This window comes from Aristolochia californica, unplaced genomic scaffold (genome assembly GCF_029961685.1).
Source record: "Aristolochia californica isolate CCGP_79_NKW_82.1479 unplaced genomic scaffold, dmAriCali1.0.hap1 SCAF_379, whole genome shotgun sequence".
In the NCBI taxonomy this organism is placed as follows: domain Eukaryota; kingdom Viridiplantae; phylum Streptophyta; class Magnoliopsida; order Piperales; family Aristolochiaceae; genus Aristolochia; species Aristolochia californica.
This window is the reverse complement of record NW_027182080.1, coordinates 15,001-24,925: the sequence shown is the minus strand read 5'-3', so window position 1 is coordinate 24,925 and position 9,925 is coordinate 15,001. Positions and strand designations below refer to the sequence as shown.

Genomic DNA, 9,925 nt, shown 5'->3' with positions numbered 1-9,925 from the left:
CTGTTATGTGAGCCCGCTTAGCTCAGGGGTTAGAGCATCGCATTTGTAATGCGATGGTCATCGGTTCGATTCCGATAGCCGGCTTTTCCATTTATTCGATTTTTTTCCATGATTGATATTGATATTGATAATGTCTCCTTGAGATCAAGAGAAATTGAAAAGACTTTTCAATTTTCTCCAAATGTCGGGTCAACATAGTATGTTACGGGAACTCCCAACTATGAATAAAAAAGAATAAAAAATGGATTGAAGCTGTTAGATCTCTACAGAACAAGAAAGGGATACTTAACTTCCTATATATAACTATATAAAATAATCTGGTTATTGAGACAATTCATCTCATTCTTCTTTATAGTATTTCAGCGAGTTTAGCTTCGTTTATCGTTTAGTTCAGTCTTAATTTTTTTATTCTGTGAAATCCAATTTCAATAAAATAAGGAGTCTTTATGTCTCGTTACCGAGGGCCTCGTTTCAAAAAAATACGCCGTCTGGGGGCTTTACCGGGACTCACTAGTAAAAGACCTAGATCCGGAAGTGATCTTAGAAACCAACCGCGTTCCGGGAAAAGATCTCAATATCGTATTCGTCTAGAAGAAAAACAAAAATTGCGTTTTCATTATGGTCTGACAGAGCGGCAATTGCTTAGATATGTTCGTATCGCTGGGAAAGCCAAAGGGTCAACAGGTCAAGTTTTACTACAACTACTTGAAATGCGTTTGGATAACATCCTTTTTCGATTGGGTATGGCTTCGACCATTCCTGGAGCTAGACAACTAGTTAACCATAGACATATTTTAGTTAATGGTCGTATAGTAGATATCCCAAGTTATCGGTGTAAACCCCGAGATATTATTACTACGAGAGATGAACAAAGATCCAGAGCTCTGATTCAAAATTATGTGGATTCATCTCCCCGCGAGGAATTGCCAAAACATTTGACTCTTGACTCATTCCAATATAAAGGAATAGTAAATCAAATAATAGATAGTAAATGGATCGGCTTAAAAATCAATGAATTACTAGTCGTGGAATATTATTCCCGTCAGACTTAAACTTAATTAAAATAAAATAATTAAGCTTTGGACAATACAATTTTGTCTACCCTGTTTCACCAAACAAAGTAAATAGAACTAAGTTAAGGGATTTAATCCGGATTTTCCCCCATTTTCGTATCCTTTTCGTATCCCAAGTGGATCCGCGGTCAGATTCTCATTCCTTGTCCACCCTTTCCGATCCGATATTTTATCTACCACAGTAATTGGCAATAGAGAATCACTAGAAAGCAAAGGCCCTACTCTTGGAATAATGGTATCCATTGTTATTTGATACATTGTGGTTGGTAACGTTGGTAAATTAGGTGTAGGTCAAGGTACGGAAAGAGAGGGATTCGAACCCTCGGTAAGCAAAAGCCTACATAGCAGTTCCAGTGCTACGCCTTGAACCACTCGGCCACCTTTCCCACAGAATCTTAGGATTATTGCCCGGAAACCCGGTGAATAGCGAGTCATTCATATTATTTTATTGAATTTTTTATTGCAATACAATAAAGGTACGACCGATCTATTATAAATCGAAAACTTTTCGTCAAACAAAGATCTTCCTTCGAGGCTCGAGGGATAAAAACACATTTTTTTTTATTTAATATTAACTTAATATTAAAAAAACTATCTATTCATCTTTGTCAAGACGACGACCCTCTCCATCTTATTCGGATATTTATACCGTATACCGGATTAAACAACCAATGAATTGGGACGAATCCACAAACTCTATACTATACTATAGTATTTTATACTATGGTTATATTTAGAGGTCCATAGGAATTAAAAAATTCCTTTCTAGTTTCAGATTTATCAACAACAACTCTTCTCATGAGCTATCCCATGGATCTATTATTCCCATGGATCTATTATAAATAAATTCATGGGTCGCCCTATGATTTTAATATTTCCATTGTATTGTTTTGTTTGTGGATACGCGCTATTCGCCCAAAATGGATGGGTTGGTTATTCTATTTTCATCATGGAATGCTTATTTGATTCTTTTGACTCTTTGGGTAATAATAAAAAAAAAAAAAACTCCTCGAGTTAGATCAGAATTTGTAGGAAAATTTCTTGGATTCCTTAACTTCGATAAAATAAAGAGTAAGAGTTCTGTTCATTGGTATACCACATTGGACTGAAATCCAATCTGATTCCAATATTTCCTATCTATCCCTGTCTTAAAAGGGGCAATTTTGAGGGTCTTTTTTTTTTTACAATTACTCTGTTTTTATGTGATTTCGTACTGTACAATTCCTTTGTTTATGGGAGCATTTTCCCTCGAGGGAGAGGATAATGAGAAGAATTATGGAATGGGTTGTAAACTATGCCTAGATCTCGGATAAGTGGAAATTTTCTTGATAAGACCTCCTCAATTGTAGCCAATATCTTATTACGAATAATTCCGATAACTTCAGGAGAAAAAGAGGCATTTACCTATTACAGAGATGGTGTGATTTGATTCGTTTTTTTTTTATTTATTTATTAATATTAAAATTTATATATATTCTAATTATATAATATAATTCTATTTATTTATATTTACTTATTATATTATATTATTATATATTGGATTTGACCTCTTTCAGTCTTATGAGAAGGGGACATGGTTCAGGACACAAAAAAAAAATTCTTTAAATAAACTTCCGCTTGGTGAAGGTGAAGTTTGGGGTAGTAGAGATCGAACAATTCCTTCTGTCGTGTATCCCCGATTGATGCAACCTCAGATGCTTCAATTATCGATTTTAGCATTGAGCGAAAGGTTACACCTATAGGTTCTGTATTGCAGGTTAATCCTACTCCACCAGTACCAATAGGCGGCGCATAGGGGAAGAAGCACTACACCTAGGAATCAACAACACGAAAACTTTGTTATATATTATACCCCTTTTCCTTATTGGGATCGGGACTAACAAGAATGGTTGGGACAACAAACATCCATCTCGTTTGTGCTTTGGATACCCGTATAACCATCGAAGATCGTTGAAGTGACTAATTCCTGCAAATCAAATAGAGGGCGTTGAGGACAAAGAAATTGTTGGAGTGAGCATTTCTATCTAGCATCAACACGTTTGGTGTTAAGAAAAAGACCTCCTACAGGAAGGCTGGCTAGAGATTTCTTGTAAAAACACTAGCCCCCATCAGTTCATAATGAAAATATTTCAATCTTTTTTGATTCCGATTCCATGGGTTATTCCCTTTATTACTATGCACAGAAGAGAAGGGAGGAGCCGTATGAGATGAAAGTCTCACGTACGGTTCTGAAACGGAGATTCTTTGAATAGAATGAACGACCGTAACGGATGTCAGCTCAATCCGAAGGAAATTATGCGGAAGCTTTACAAAATTATTATGAAGCTACGCGACTAGAAATTGATCCCTACGATCGAAGTTATATACTCTATAACATAGGCCTTATCCACACAAGCAACGGGGAACATACGAAGGCTTTGGAATATTATTTCCGGGCGCTAGAGCGAAACCCATTCTTACCACAAGCTTTTAATAATATGGCCGTGATCTGTCATTACGTGCGACTATCTCCACTATAGAAAGAAGGAAAGAAAGATCAAATACGCTAGTCAATACTAGAAAAAAAAAATAGGCTTTCTACATATGCATCGTCCAAAGCAACGATTTTTATCAGCTGTAGCAAAGAAAGACTTCATAGAGGCCAAAATATGAAGAAATAGGTATGGCCTATATACTAGATTCCATGGATAAAGGATCTAATTTAATTGATAGGGTAAGCGCCGTAAAGATCAATTAGAGAGGTTTTGGGGCCGATACAATAAGAACTGCTTACAGAACATATCATATCTTATGATATGAGATAAAAGTGAGGAATCAACTTATGTAATAGAGTCGATCTACTAAGGTATTGAGCAGCGGTGTAGCATCAGATCCCAAAGATAGTAAGTCCTTTCTTTCTTATGGAGGAAAGTCTTTTTCAAAGATTCTATATCAATATCAATTCCTATATGAAACCGAGATAGTTACCTTTCAGAAGATTCTAATGATAGAGGGGGTACGGTACCTATGCTTTATTTTTCTGAAGGTGGGAGAAAAGATAAAACGCATTTTTGATCAAAAAAAGAGTTTGAAACTCATGTAATTAACCTCTTCTGGTTAACCCGGGATAGATTTACGAGAAATCTCATTCAATTATAGATATGGTAGATTAAGATGGGACACCAAAAGACTTGACGGCGGAGCCGTATGAGGTAGGAAACTCTCAAGTACGGTTCTAAGGGAAGGAAATGACCCACCTATTCCGACCGGGGAGAACAGGCCATTCGACAGGGGGATTCTGAAATTGCGGAGGCTTGGTCTGATCAAGCTGCTGAATATTGGAAACAAGCAATATCGCTTACTCCAGGTAATTATATTGAAGCCCATAATTGGTTGAAGATCACAGGGCGGTTCGAATAAGAACACTCTTTTTTTTTTTAATTCAATTATCATGTTATGTTGGATCCATTAATCAAATAAAATGGATCGTTCCTCTGGGAAGAGCCAATCAAGGAATTTCATTATATCCCTTCTAAGATCGTTCTATTTCGTCTGGTACTTCCGAAGTATAAACCATATAGATACTGTACAGAATACATTCCATTCCTTTTTTCTATGCTAATAAAGCTATATCCTCGACTGACTAAATAGGGATATCGGGATGTCTCTTTTTTCTTTTTAATGACTAATGAATGATTCTTTGATTTGTAATAGAGTAATAAATACGTTCCATGTGAGATATATGTAAGATCTAAACTGAAGTGGATTCATCTAGGCATTTATACATTGAAATATGAATACATTGGATTGCACCAAAAATGGTTTTTGCGCCATGCCATGTGAGGAAGGGGCTTTATTATTAGATAAAGGTCCGTTGGGCGCCCCCCAGATATGTCATAATAGATCCGAACACTTGCCCCGGATTGACTTCCATATCATAATTGCTCTAGTAAATAACTAAAGAAAATAAATAGATGGGAGATAGGAAAGAAAGGAACTAATCACTAATCATAAATACCCATCTCTCAGAGGTTCACTAATTACTGACAGTTGGCGGGTCTCTTTGTATGTGTTGTCCGGAAAGAGGAGGACTCAATGATTATTCGTTCGCCGGAACCAGAAGTGAAGATTATGGTAGACAGGGATCCCGTAAAAACTTCTTTCGAGGAATGGGCCAAACCCGGTCATTTCTCAAGAACAATAGCTAAGGGCCCTGATACTACCACTTGGATCTGGAATCTACATGCTGATGCTCACGATTTCGATAGCCATACGAGTGATTTGGAGGAGATCTCTCGAAAAGTCTTTAGTGCTCATTTCGGTCAACTCTCCATCATCTTTCTTTGGCTGAGTGGCATGTATTTCCACGGTGCTCGTTTTTCCAATTATGAAGCATGGCTAAGCGATCCTACTCACATTGGACCCAGCGCCCAGGTGGTTTGGCCAATAGTGGGTCAAGAAATATTGAATGGTGATGTGGGCGGGGGTTTCCGAGGAATACAAATAACCTCTGGATTTTTTCAGATTTGGAGAGCGTCTGGAATAACTAGCGAATTACAACTCTATTGTACCGCAATTGGTGCATTGGTATTTGCAGCGTTAATGCTTTTTGCCGGTTGGTTCCATTATCACAAAGCTGCTCCTAAATTGGCTTGGTTCCAAGATGTAGAATCCATGTTAAATCACCACTTAGCGGGGTTACTAGGACTGGGGTCTCTTTCTTGGGCGGGACACCAAGTACATGTATCTTTGCCGATTAACCAATTTCTAGATGCCGGGGTAGATCCTAAGGAGATACCGCTTCCTCATGAATTTATCTTGAATCGGGATCTTTTGGCTCAACTTTATCCAAGTTTTGCTGAGGGAGCAACCCCATTTTTCACCTTGAATTGGTCAAAATACGCGGAATTTCTTACTTTTCGGGGAGGATTAGACCCAGTAACAGGGGGTCTATGGCTGACCGATATTGCACACCATCATTTAGCTATTGCAATTCTTTTCCTGATAGCTGGTCACATGTATAGGACTAACTGGGGCATTGGTCACGGTCTGAAAGATATTTTAGAGGCTCATAAAGGTCCATTTACAGGTCAGGGTCATAAAGGTCTCTATGAGATCCTAACAACGTCATGGCATGCTCAATTATCTCTTAACTTAGCTATGTTAGGCTCTTCAACCATTGTTGTAGCTCACCATATGTATTCCATGCCCCCCTATCCATACTTAGCTACTGACTATGGTACACAACTTTCGTTGTTCACACATCACATGTGGATTGGTGGGTTTCTCATAGTTGGTGCTGCTGCACACGCAGCCATTTTTATGGTAAGAGACTATGATCCAACTACTCGATACAACGATCTATTAGATCGTGTACTTAGGCACCGCGCCGCAATCATATCACATCTCAACTGGGCATGTATATTTCTAGGCTTTCACAGTTTTGGTTTGTATATTCATAATGATACCATGAGTGCTTTAGGGCGTCCCCAAGATATGTTTTCAGATACCGCTATACAATTACAACCCATCTTTGCTCAATGGGTACAAAACACCCATGCTTTAGCACCTAGTGCAACAGCTCCTGGTGCAACAACAAGCACCAGCTTGACTTGGGGGGGTAGTGATTTAGTGGCTGTAGGGGGCAAAGTCGCTTTGTTACCTATTCCATTAGGAACCGCAGATTTTTTGGTACATCACATTCATGCATTTACGATCCATGTGACTGTATTGATATTACTGAAAGGTGTTCTATTTGCTCGTAGCTCACGATTGATACCTGATAAAGCAAATCTTGGGTTTCGTTTCCCTTGTGACGGCCCCGGAAGAGGGGGAACATGCCAAGTATCCGCCTGGGATCATGTCTTCTTAGGCCTATTCTGGATGTACAATTCCATTTCGGTAGTGATATTCCACTTCAGTTGGAAAATGCAGTCAGATGTTTGGGGCAGTATAAGTGATCAAGGGGTGGTAACTCATATCACGGGGGGGAACTTTGCGCAAAGTTCCACTACTATTAATGGGTGGCTCCGGGATTTCTTATGGGCACAAGCATCTCAGGTAATTCAGTCTTATGGTTCCTCATTATCCGCATACGGCCTTTTTTTCCTAGGCGCTCATTTTGTCTGGGCGTTTAGTTTAATGTTTCTATTCAGCGGCCGTGGTTATTGGCAAGAACTCATTGAATCCATCGTTTGGGCTCATAACAAATTAAAAGTTGCTCCTGCTATTCAGCCTAGAGCCTTGAGCATTGTACAAGGACGCGCTGTAGGAGTAACCCATTACCTTCTGGGCGGAATTGCCACAACATGGGCATTCTTCTTAGCAAGAATTATTGCACTAGGATAATGGCTAGGAGGATTTGAAAGGCATTATGGCATTAAGATTTCCAAGGTTTAGCCAAGGCTTAGCTCAGGACCCCACTACTCGTCGTATTTGGTTTGGTATTGCTACCGCACATGATTTCGAGAGTCATGATGATATTACTGAGGGACGTCTTTATCAGAACATTTTTGCTTCTCACTTCGGGCAGTTAGCAATAATCTTTCTGTGGACTTCCGGAAATCTGTTTCATGTAGCTTGGCAAGGAAATTTTGAGTCATGGGTACAGGACCCTTTACATGTAAGACCAATTGCTCATGCAATTTGGGATCCTCATTTTGGTCAACCGGCGGTAGAAGCTTTTACTCGAGGGGGTGCTCTCGGCCCAGTGAATATCGCTTATTCCGGTGTTTATCAGTGGTGGTATACAATCGGCTTACGTACCAATGAGGATCTTTATACTGGAGCTCTTTTTCTATTATTTCTTTCTGCCATATCCTTAATAGCGGGTTGGTTACATCTACAGCCCAAGTGGAAACCAAGCGTTTCGTGGTTTAAAAATGCCGAATCTCGTCTCAATCATCATTTGTCAGGACTATTCGGAGTAAGTTCCTTGGCTTGGACAGGGCATTTAGTTCATGTCGCTATTCCCGGATCAAGGGGGCAGTACGTCAGATGGAATAATTTCTTAGATGTATTACCGTATCCCCAGGGGTTGGGCCCCCTTTTTACAGGTCAGTGGAATCTTTATGCCCAGAACCCCGATTCCAGTAGTCATTTATTCGGCACCTACGAAGGGGCGGGAACTGCCATTCTAACCCTTCTCGGGGGATTCCATCCACAAACACAAAGTTTATGGCTGACCGACATTGCCCATCATCATTTAGCTATTGCATTTATTTTTCTCGTTGCTGGCCATATGTATAGAACTAACTTCGGTATTGGGCATAGTATGAAAGATCTTTTAGAAGCACATATTCCTCCGGGAGGTCGATTGGGGCGTGGACATAAGGGTCTTTATGACACAATCAATAATTCGCTTCATTTTCAATTGGGTCTTGCCCTAGCCTCTTTAGGGGTTATTACCTCCTTGGTAGCTCAACACATGTACTCTTTACCCGCTTACGCATTTATAGCACAAGACTTTACTACTCAAGCTGCGTTATATACTCATCACCAATACATCGCAGGGTTCATCATGACAGGAGCCTTTGCTCATGGAGCTATATTCTTCATTCGAGATTACAATCCAGAACAGAATGAGGATAATGTATTGGCAAGAATGTTAGACCATAAAGAAGCTATCATATCTCATTTAAGTTGGGCCAGCCTGTTTCTGGGGTTTCATACTTTAGGACTCTATGTTCATAACGACGTCATGCTCGCTTTTGGTACTCCGGAGAAACAAATCTTGATTGAGCCTATATTTGCCCAATGGATACAATCTGCTCACGGTAAGACTTCATATGGGTTCGACGTACTCTTATCTTCAACGAATGGCCCAGCATTTAATGCTGGTCGAAGCATATGGTTACCTGGCTGGTTGAATGCCGTTAATGAGAATAGTAATTCACTATTCTTAACAATAGGTCCTGGAGACTTCTTGGTTCATCATGCGATTGCTCTAGGTTTGCATACAACTACATTGATTTTAGTAAAAGGTGCTTTAGACGCGCGCGGTTCCAAGTTAATGCCAGATAAAAAGGATTTCGGTTATAGTTTTCCTTGCGACGGCCCGGGACGAGGTGGTACTTGTGATATTTCGGCTTGGGACGCATTTTATTTGGCAGTTTTCTGGATGTTAAATACCATAGGATGGGTTACTTTTTATTGGCATTGGAAGCACATCACATTATGGCAAGGTAACGTTTCCCAATTTAACGAATCCTCCACTTATTTGATGGGATGGTTAAGAGATTATCTATGGTTAAACTCTTCACAACTTATCAATGGATATAACCCTTTTGGTACGAATAGTTTATCGGTCTGGGCATGGATGTTCCTATTTGGACATCTTGTTTGGGCGACTGGATTTATGTTCTTAATTTCCTGGCGTGGATATTGGCAGGAATTGATTGAAACTTTAGCATGGGCTCATGAACGCACACCTTTGGCTAATTTGATTCGATGGAGGGATAAACCAGTGGCTCTTTCCATTGTGCAAGCAAGATTGGTTGGATTAGCCCACTTTTCTGTAGGTTATATATTCACTTACGCAGCCTTCTTGATTGCCTCTACATCAGGCAAATTTGGTTAATTCATTTTTCTTGTAATGTGCTCCATCGGGAACAATCTCATTTGATTCGGTGGAGAAGGGGGACTACCACTACCCTCTTATATTTCTACATCTAGGATCCGACCCGTATCATTGATAATAAAATAGGAACTGAACAATTATGGCAAGGAAAAGTTTGATTCAAAGGGAGAATAAAAGGCGGAAATTAAAAGAGAAATATCATTTGATTCGCCGATCCCTAAAAAAAGAAATAAGCAAAGTTTCGTCGTTGAGTGACAAATGGCAAATTCATGGAAAATTGCAATCCCCGCCACGT

At 39.6% G+C, this 9,925-nt stretch overlaps 2 non-coding genes across 2 annotated transcripts; one reads left to right on the top strand and one right to left on the bottom strand.

The window, feature by feature from the left end:
- The first annotated feature begins 11 nt into the window (after window positions 1-11).
- On the top strand, window positions 12-84 carry TRNAT-UGU (transfer RNA threonine (anticodon UGU)). The gene has a single exon. It is a non-coding gene; the product is annotated as a tRNA-Thr (tRNA).
- Window positions 85-1,372: 1,288 nt separating this feature from the next.
- Window positions 1,373-1,459, bottom strand: TRNAS-GGA (transfer RNA serine (anticodon GGA)). The gene has a single exon. It is a non-coding gene; the product is annotated as a tRNA-Ser (tRNA).
- Between the last annotated feature and the right edge of the window lie 8,466 nt (window positions 1,460-9,925).